Source organism: Rousettus aegyptiacus, unplaced genomic scaffold, assembly GCF_014176215.1.
Source record: "Rousettus aegyptiacus isolate mRouAeg1 unplaced genomic scaffold, mRouAeg1.p scaffold_m13_p_5, whole genome shotgun sequence".
NCBI lineage: Eukaryota > Metazoa > Chordata > Mammalia > Chiroptera > Pteropodidae > Rousettus > Rousettus aegyptiacus.
Window position 1 is genome coordinate 45,484,613 of NW_023416308.1, and position 9,386 is coordinate 45,493,998.

The window sequence follows — 9,386 nt, forward strand, 5'->3', positions numbered from 1 at the left end:
CCTCACCTGTAGGGCAGAGCACATCCACAAGAGGCCAGAGTGGAGCCAGGTGAGGATCCCTCTTGACTGGGTCTAAAGACAGTACTAGTGGTAGTGCGAATGATGTTACCATTGACATTGTGCTGATTTCCTCAATATATAAAGAACTCCTTCAAATCAAAGAGGAAAAAATCAGCATCTCCATAAAATAATGAATAGATAGTGCATTTAAAAGAATATGAATAGCTCCTAAAGATGAAAAAGACTCAGTCTCAGGCCAAAGCTTGGTAGCACATTGTGTTGGCTGGGTGTGCAAGGCAGGTACTCTCATCTATTGCTAGTGGGAGCGAAGGTGGCACAATTTCTGTGACACATGATATGGCAGCAGCTGTAAGAACTACAAATGTATATGTTCTTTGTCCCAACAATTTCACGGTTAGTTATGGAACCTCAGGAATACTTTAACAAGAAATGAGATTTATTGAAGCATGTTTTTGTAACTGCGAAATATTGGCAGCCACCTAAAAGTCGACCAGTGCAGAGCTGGTTAACTCCGTAAAGTCCTTCTACTGAAGAGAATGGTATGGCAGGTCTACATGAACCAGTGCACAGAATAAACTCCAACATACATTGCTGGAAAGTAAAAAAAAAAAAAAAAAAGAAAGCATCTGGGACAGTGGTGGTGTGTCACTATTTGCGTGAAAGGAAAGAGCACATATATACATATGTTCCATATGCAAATACTTTCTGGAAGGATACGCAAGAGACAATTACAGTGGCTGCATCCAGAGAGGGAATCTGTACGGCTGGGGACAGCTGTGGGAGAGAGGATTTCTCTCTCTTGTATTTTTTGTGTGTGAGGGCCTTTTGAATTTTCACCATGTGTATGATTTACTTATTTAAAAATATTCAAATGGTAAAGAAAGCTTAGCTTAACACACCATCTGTACCTTTCTTTATGGTACATATATTTTTCTATCTTATGTCATCACTATTTATATATAACTATTACAAATCTTCTATATTTTACAGTTTGAGAAGGCAGAATTTATGTCAAATAATAACATTTTTGAGCATTTATTATTTGTCAAGCCATAATCTTACTTATTTCTATATAATGGCCTCTGATAATAAGTACTATTATTATCCTCATTTTATGATCAAGGGATCTGAATGTCCTGCAGAGGTTAAAAAGTGTCCTAAGTCTGCCTAGCTGAACACTGGGGAAGCTGTCTGAGTCTAAGACTATTCAACTCCAGTCTTGACTGACTTCAAGGTGACTTTAACCACTATGCATAGATGCATAGTCTCTCTCTCTCTCTCTCTCTCTCTCTCTCTTTCACACACACACACACACACACACACACACACACACACAGCACCTAGAATTTAGGAAGAGCTCAATAGATGCTTGTTTAATGAGTGAATGAATGAGCGAATGAACAATGTATCTGCCACATTCACAGTTATCCTGCACATTGTACTTAATAGATCATTTGCATCCTGTTCCCAGATCTGGGGAGGGGTGGAGAAAAACAGGCCTCCTTGTAAATAGCCATATCACTCCTTTCCCCACTGGTGCCTGGAGGGTAATATGGAGAAGAGACTGACCAACTACAGAAGATGAAGAGGCAGGTAGTTTCACACAAGAGAAGGTGCTAGGACCTTTGGCCTGAGGGCGTATTCTGTCACTTCTGCATGAAGAATGGCTCATTTCTGGAAGCTCAGCAATGTCTACATACCAGGTACACAGTCCCTGGCTACACAGAGCCCACGGGTCCCTTCTAACTGCAAGTCAGCTTGCTAACAGGTCATCGTGCAGTCTGAGGGCAGAGAAGCAATGAATCCCACAAGGGACTGCACTACTCGAGTGAAGAAACAAAACTTGCTATACATCCCACTTCCCCAAAATAACTGATATGTTCATGTATCTGTTTGTTTTCCATACTAAAACGAAGCCCACTTGGGGTTTCCATAAGGCAATCTGAACCAAGCCCGTGATCCTTACACACAATTTTGTCTCCGATCTTTCATGATTTATACGGGGTTTAAATAATAAATTGCGTAGATGCTGTGGAATTTATAGTGCTCCAAGTAGGTCATTATATAAATCACTGTATAATTTATATAAATGAACCTAAATCATGTAGTAGGAGGATTTCATTAAAAATTCAATACTGTGAGTGGATAAACATGAAGAACTGGCAGGAACATGGTTGTTTTTGAAAAGTCTTTGTATCTGTGACCAAACGTGAAGGTGCTTCGTCCTGGAGGACACTTCACTCCCAACTTTCCACTCAGCCACACAGGTGCCCAGAAAGCTGGGTTCAGGCCCTCATTTTCCAAGAAGACCTGCCTCCGCCTCTGAGTTTCCTGGCTCTTCTAGTGGGAAGTCGGCACGCCACAGGGACTCAAGTCACCTCCAAGCCAACGGGGCTCTCACTGTCTCCACAGCAGAGTCAACATGAAAGAGAAGGTCGGGCGTGTTCTAAGTAAAGGAGCCTATGGGGTGCTCCGGCCAACCACAAGATAGCCGTGGGCTCAAACACAGGCCAAAAGACCAAACTGAGTTCCAGGTGGCAGAGCATTGGCCTTCGCAGGCAGACGTCTACCTGACGTTGTAGCCTACCTGCTGATGCTTCTCCCGCATCCCATGCAGAACTCATTCCAGCCTCCGCCAGGATCCCATTCTGGACAGGACCTAAAGGGTAAATTAATCCAAGGGGCAAGTCCAACTGGGGCAGCTTAAACCTCTCAAGTTCCTCCTCAGGTCCCACCCAGGCAGAGACAGGCACGTTATTAACAGCAGCGTTTGGCAGTGCTGCCAATTAAGGGTGGGAGGCCGGAGGCTGGCTCTATAAATGGCAGAGATGTTTCAGGGGAAGAAAATTTCAAGCAAGAGCAGGTCTTGTATTTTTAAAAACTGCTGCCTGAGAAAGATCAGCGAAATGAGGTTAAACAAGATACAAGATGAACAAAATGCTCTGATGAGCTCTCCGGAAGACATTACAGGCTCCAGGAGGTACCCAGAACACTTTGGGAAGCTAAAAGAATCATGAGTGACAGGGTACGCAGGAACACTCACTGTTTAGTCATTCTAAGAGTGTGATTTTAAAGACTCTAATGCCCTGACACCCAAGCACCCTCATTTCTTGGCATGCACAACCTGAAATGCTCCAGGTCCAGGGGTCAAGAGTAGCTCTTTGCTCTTGGTAAGGGTAGCAGAAAGCTGAGCCCCAGGAAGCATGTTCAGTCTCTCAGTCTTGAAGGTCTGAGGCCAATAGCTATAGAAGAAAAAACAATGTCCCTCACCTGAGCAGCCTACCATTCACCAGATTTTCCCACTACAATATCAAGATCACCAAGAAGCCTGGCAAAGGGGACCAGCTATGTACTTCTAAAACCTCTTTTAGGGTCACAACTGAGATTATCCTATTCTGAAAGTGAAAGGGCTGGCGGGTGTCTTAGTCGATGTGGGCTGCTATGAGAATAATACCACAGACTGGGTAACTCAAACAACAGATACATATTTCGTACAGTTCTGGAGGCTGCAAGTCCAAGAGCACGGCACCAACAGATTCAGTGTCTGGTGAGCGCTCTCTTCCTGGTTCATAGATAGCCATCTTCTTGCTGTGTCCTCACATGGCAGAGGGGGTCAGAGAGGACTTTGGGGTCTCTTTTACAAGGGCACTAATCACCCTCCAAAGGCACCGCTTCCTAATACTATTATATTGGGGGTTAGAATTTCAACATATACATTTTGGGAGGACACAAACATTCAGTCCAGAGAAGAGGGAGAGCAAGAAAGGGAAGGAGGGAAACAGGAAAGGAGAGAGATTTCTCTTGAATCCACTCACTGCAGTGGTCCCTGAAACTACTACCCTGTTTTTTCTTTCTTGCCTTCGTTGCCCAATTCATTTTTTCAAAAATAGGCTGCATTTGCTGCCTCAGTTGCTACTTGCTCCTAAACCCTTTGCCATTGGGCATCCATGTCCAATGCTCTCTGAGAAGTTGGCAGGGCCCTCCTCCCGTACGCTCTTGTTTCTCATGCATTTGGGCGGCACCCCCGCATCTGGAACAGCTGAACCCATGCCCAGCTGTAAGCCCTCCTCCAAACTGCACATCTCACATGGCTCTTCCTCTCTTTATCTCCAAGTTATCTGTGACTTCCTTCTCCCTTTATTTCTCCTCAACATCGGTATATCCTCTGGTTTCAAATACCATGCCTATGAGAGTGACTCTCGAATTTACATGTCTAACTGACCAAATGGTTTTTGATAAGTGACTATCTCTGGGTATTATCAGGTCTCTCAAATTGAACGCCTCACCACCTAAAGCTGGACTTGCCATTTTCTTTTCTGTAAATGGGCTTTCCTTCCTAGTGTCATTATCACTATGAGGAGAACCACCATCCTCCAGCTTCTAAGTCTTTTACTTTACATTCCACAACCAGTCATTCATCAATGCCTTCCAATTATCCCTATGATGTTTCTCTCATATCCACGTCATACCCACTGCCCTCACTGCAAACCAGGCCCTCATCATCTCATACATAGGCAAGAAAAACATTTTTTCAGAGCTGGGAAGAATTAATTAACCCAACTGTTCATGTGACAGATGATGAAACAAAGGCTCAGAAAAGAGGGACATGTGCCTAAGGTCACAAGCTGAACCCCGGTCTCCTGGCTCTCTGCCCTTTGCCTTTCTACTACACCGCAAGCAAACTCCACAACGGCAGCCTAACTCCTTTCATCTTCCCTTACAACCACTTAACAAGATACTTCTTAGGGTGTTTGCCCTGTTCACAGTACCCCTGTCCCTGTACCTCGCCCACAGTGGTAGACCAGCAGTCATGCTGTACCCTGGGACCACATTCCCCTGGTAGGATTTTTCTGTATTAGGAATAGTCATTCGATGGGTCAGGCCAATCAGATGTTTTCTCAGTATTTGGAATTGAGGATAAGAAAATTCTAATTTAGTCTGAATCTTTTTAAGGCGTCCTGCCATCTACCCTGTGGTCTGAGGTAAAAGGGGAGGAAGACTGCAGAGTGACACAAACAAATGCAAGGAGCAGAGATAATAGAGAGAGAGAAAAAGCCTAATGGCCTCCTGTTACTGGTTCCAGGCCGTCCCTGAAGCCCCAGTCTCTGCTGGGGGTCAAAGAGTAGCTTTCGGGGGGAGGCACTAGTGTCTTTATGTCTGCCATTATCCCCATCAATATTCCCAATCCACCCTCTAAAGAAACATATAATCTGAGTAAAAACTTCGCTTGCAATGCAAACAGCAAAAGTCTCCGAGATTTTAAACCTCATTTTGGTTTCTGTTGTCTGCAATCAAAGTTCTAAATGATTCACCACCCACCCCAATCAACACCCCCCCCATACACACACCCACAAATTTGCACAGGGGAGGGGATACTTTCTCTCAAGCACTCTGCCCACTGCTCTTCCTCAAGACAATTTCACAGACATAATCTCTTCTATTGCCCCAAAGAAGACCTGCCCTAGCCACATTAATGGGCTTATCTTCTGGCTATAGGTCCTGCTTCTACATCTTTGCAAATGCCATTGTCCCTTCCACAATGCCCTAGGCCAGTCCTCCCCAGCATTGTGTGTCCCTGGGTAGCTGGAAACCCTGCTCAAATTAATTTTCCCTGGAAAGTCTTTCCTGAGGAGCCTCATCCAACTTTAAACCACACTTCCCAGCCCCAGCTCAGCCTCCCTTCCCTGAAGAGACCTAGCTCATAAAAACACACCCAGTAACAAGAATTCTATATTTTTTCCGGTGTGTGTCCTAACTTCCTGATGGTCTGAAAGCTCTTCTGCAAGGCATACTGAACAATTTCTATTTCCTATCCCCTCCCTACAGCAACTGGTGCAATACTTTCCACACTGTAGACACTTAATAAATGTAACTGCCTGACTGACTGAAACAGGAAAAGTAATAATCCAACATCTAAACTTGCTCCCTGAAGGCCTCTAACTGCCTCCCTGAAAGTGGCAGGCGTCAGGAGCTCCCGGGGCCTCCACTCACTTCCAACCCCAAATTAAAATGTGGTGCTGCATGAATAACTCTAAGCCCTGTGGAAAGGTCTGAGCCGGGATCAGGTGGAAGGCAGAGCTGAAGGCTGCAGGGCCGGACTTTGGAAAGTGAGACCTGCCAAGGGGCTCATGAGTGTGAATACACACAATCAAATTTCCAGACCAGACGAGAGCTGCTGTGGGGTCAGCCCGGGAGCACTCAGTAGGACTGTGGACCACAAGCCCATTCCAAAACCTGCCCCTACAGCCTTCCTCTTCCAAAGTCCACAGTTAGCTTCAGTAATGGGTTAATTCAGGGTTTTTCCCCATTTCATACCTTACATCCCACTCACCACTCTTAACTATTCTTTGTAGATAGGGGACAAGAAAAATATGAATCTTTAGTATAATCCTTTCAAAAAGTACCTTCATTGACGGCTCTTCTTATATGCCAAGCATTGTGTAATCATCACAATAACTCTATTAGGTATTACCACTATCATTTCTACTTTACAGCAAGACCCTATATTATAAATTGAATCTTTCCAGGTCAACAGCAGGTCAGGAAGGTCAGCAGGGGAAACATGTCACATTGAAGGTCAAACTGAGCATGGAGGGAGGGTATGATCCAGGTGACCATCATGAGACCCTGTGGCCACCTAGAGGGAGAGCATTAATGAAGAACAGTGGGTTAGATAGCAAAGCTCCAGAAATGAGCTCTGAAAATGGCCATCTGTTTCCTGCAAGGAAGAGAAGAAGGATCAACAGATCTCCTCTTCTTTCCGACTATCACATGATACATTTGGTTTGTCATCATTATCAATTATCATTTCTTTTATGCTGCCTACTTGATTACCTTATCTCATTCAACCCTCACAACAACCCAGTGAGATGGGTACTTTCATTCCCTCTTCAGTAGATGAGGAGACTAAGGCACAGAGGGCTGCATCATTTTATCCAAGCTGCTCAGCAAGATTCCACTGGGAAGATTCCACTGGGAAGAAATCCATGACTGTCTACCTCTCGATCCTGAGCCCATCACCATGACCACAGCAGAGCTTTTCTGGCCATCACTATGAAAGGCACTTGGTTTTGGCTCTTGAGGTCCCCATACAGGCCCCAGATGTTGGGGCATGGGTATGCAATGCAGGAGCAGGGTGGCAGCCCCCTAAGGAGGCTAGAAGAGCAGGCCTATGTGAATAGTAGGAATGCTCAACTGTCAGCCCGGCAGCCTAGGGGCAGGAGAGCAGGAAGAAGAAAGCAGTCTCTAGGCCTAACCACAGCTTTGAGGCATCTGAGGAACCATCACCTCCTGGGAGTCAGAACCCTGGGGTCCTTTTACCACAATCTGCAGCATCCTGGTTTCATGAAGCTTAAAAGCTGTTCGTCCCACTTTCTGTCAGGAAGACTCCCCTTGAACGGTTGCTGTCACATGTGACCAGAGCCTTCTCAGAGCTATGGTTCTCTCAGGACCAAAACAAAGCCTGTTTGGGATTCCATCCAATGCTGTATAAAATACTTCATCTCCATTGTTTTTTGTTTGGGGGATTATTTGGTAGGGAATCTGAAAACACACAAAGGGAAAGGTGTAAGATTTATATCTTTTTTATTCCTTAAGAAGAATTGTTACTTTGGTAAAGAAGGCCTGCAGCAGTATTGATTGCGATACTGGGGGCTGGCAGGGTTTGATGGCTGCGCTAATGCAGTCCTTTTGCCTTAGAAGACAAGCATGTTAACCAGGATAGGTGCTGATGATGGCATAGAAATTACAGAGTAAAAATTCAGTCTAGAAAATGAGATTGTAATTGATCTCCATTTTCACATTCCTATTGGATATTGATATAACATAGTTATGAAAAATCCCATAAATACATATGGGAGATTTATGTATCAAATTATTGTGCTCATGTCTTATAAACAAACAAACCAGGTTTGTGGCCTTAAGTAAGTCACTGAGTCCATGCAGAGAGGCAGCAAGGCTTGAAGGACATGCATAGGCTGGGAAATTTCTAACACCTTAGAAATTTCTCAGGCTCTGCTCCACACTGAACCTATCTGCAAAATGGTGATGATACTAAGAACCTTTCTCATGGGTTATAACCGAGATAATATACTATATGTAAGATTGCCTGGCAGTGGTAGAGGCTTATAAACATGTTTCCTTCTTTTCGGCAAGGATCGTGATAGTCTTGAATTTTGCCTGAGCCCTGAGCTCCTGGAAAACAGCAAAGGTTAACCCTACCCCTCTACACACAACCTTTTGTATTCCATGAAATGGTGCACTGCAAAGAACCTCCCTTTTTCATACAACTTAGATAAGACTCACCGCCAGCCTTGTTTATGTATGACAAGGCCAAACGCAGCCCCTCCAAGTTCGCATTCTCGGTCTCATAAATGATCAGTTGAACTGCTTTGTCGCCAACGGTTCCATTGAAACAAAATGCTTGTTAACCAAATAGTTAGGTTTGTCTCTGTTGCCCCAGATGCCTGAACTTTGGCCCACGCTCAGCCTGAGCCAGGCTGGCCTCATGGTGTGGCATGATCTGGTCTACTATCCTGATCACTTGATTCCCCTGTTTCGCACTGGATTCTTTCCAGCTTTGTTTATCCCTCTTTCTATAAAAGAAAAGCCCCTTTTGCTTAACCTTTGAGACACTTGTAGATATTATGCTCCCTGCTGCAATAGTTTCTCCTCTCTACATCCCTTGGAATAATCGTATCAAGCAAAGTCTCTTCTTACTAAATCCAGATTTGGTTTTTATTTGACAGTTGCAAGCAATACTGACTGATGTTGGCCATGGGAAGACTCTCAGGAGCTCTCAGACTTTATAATTGTCCTCTAAAACTTATCTCCAGTCTTAGAAAGTGCCTAAGAACCCAGCAGTTAACAGGTGACACATTTATGTTATGGTAAAACTTTTTGTTAGGACTTCACTGCTCCTCCAGAACACAACCGCTCCTGGGTACAACTGTGACCATGGCTGAGTGGATGGATTCTGATTTTCCTCCCCGTCACCTTTTTACTCCCATCTTCGAGACCTTGGCGATAGACAGATTCAAAGTCCCGGGCGGGAGTATCTGATTGGCCCCATGCCGCATGCTGGTGTCCTGTGGTCAGGGCCATACACAGGGAGAATGTCTGGTTTCTGGGGAGGGAGGCAGGGCCCTGCATCCCACCAGTACCACACGCAATAGAGGAGAGAGTTTAATGTCAGGTAGTTGGGGAAAAATGATAAATGTCTACTACGTCTTTCTTTCTAGACTCCAGATTTTTTGTTTTTGTTTTTTGGGGGATTTAGGGTTTCTTGTTGTTAAATGACATTCTAAAAGTTGCTCTATCATTCAATAGAGTTGCTGTAAAACCCAGAAATGATGATATGTGCCTCA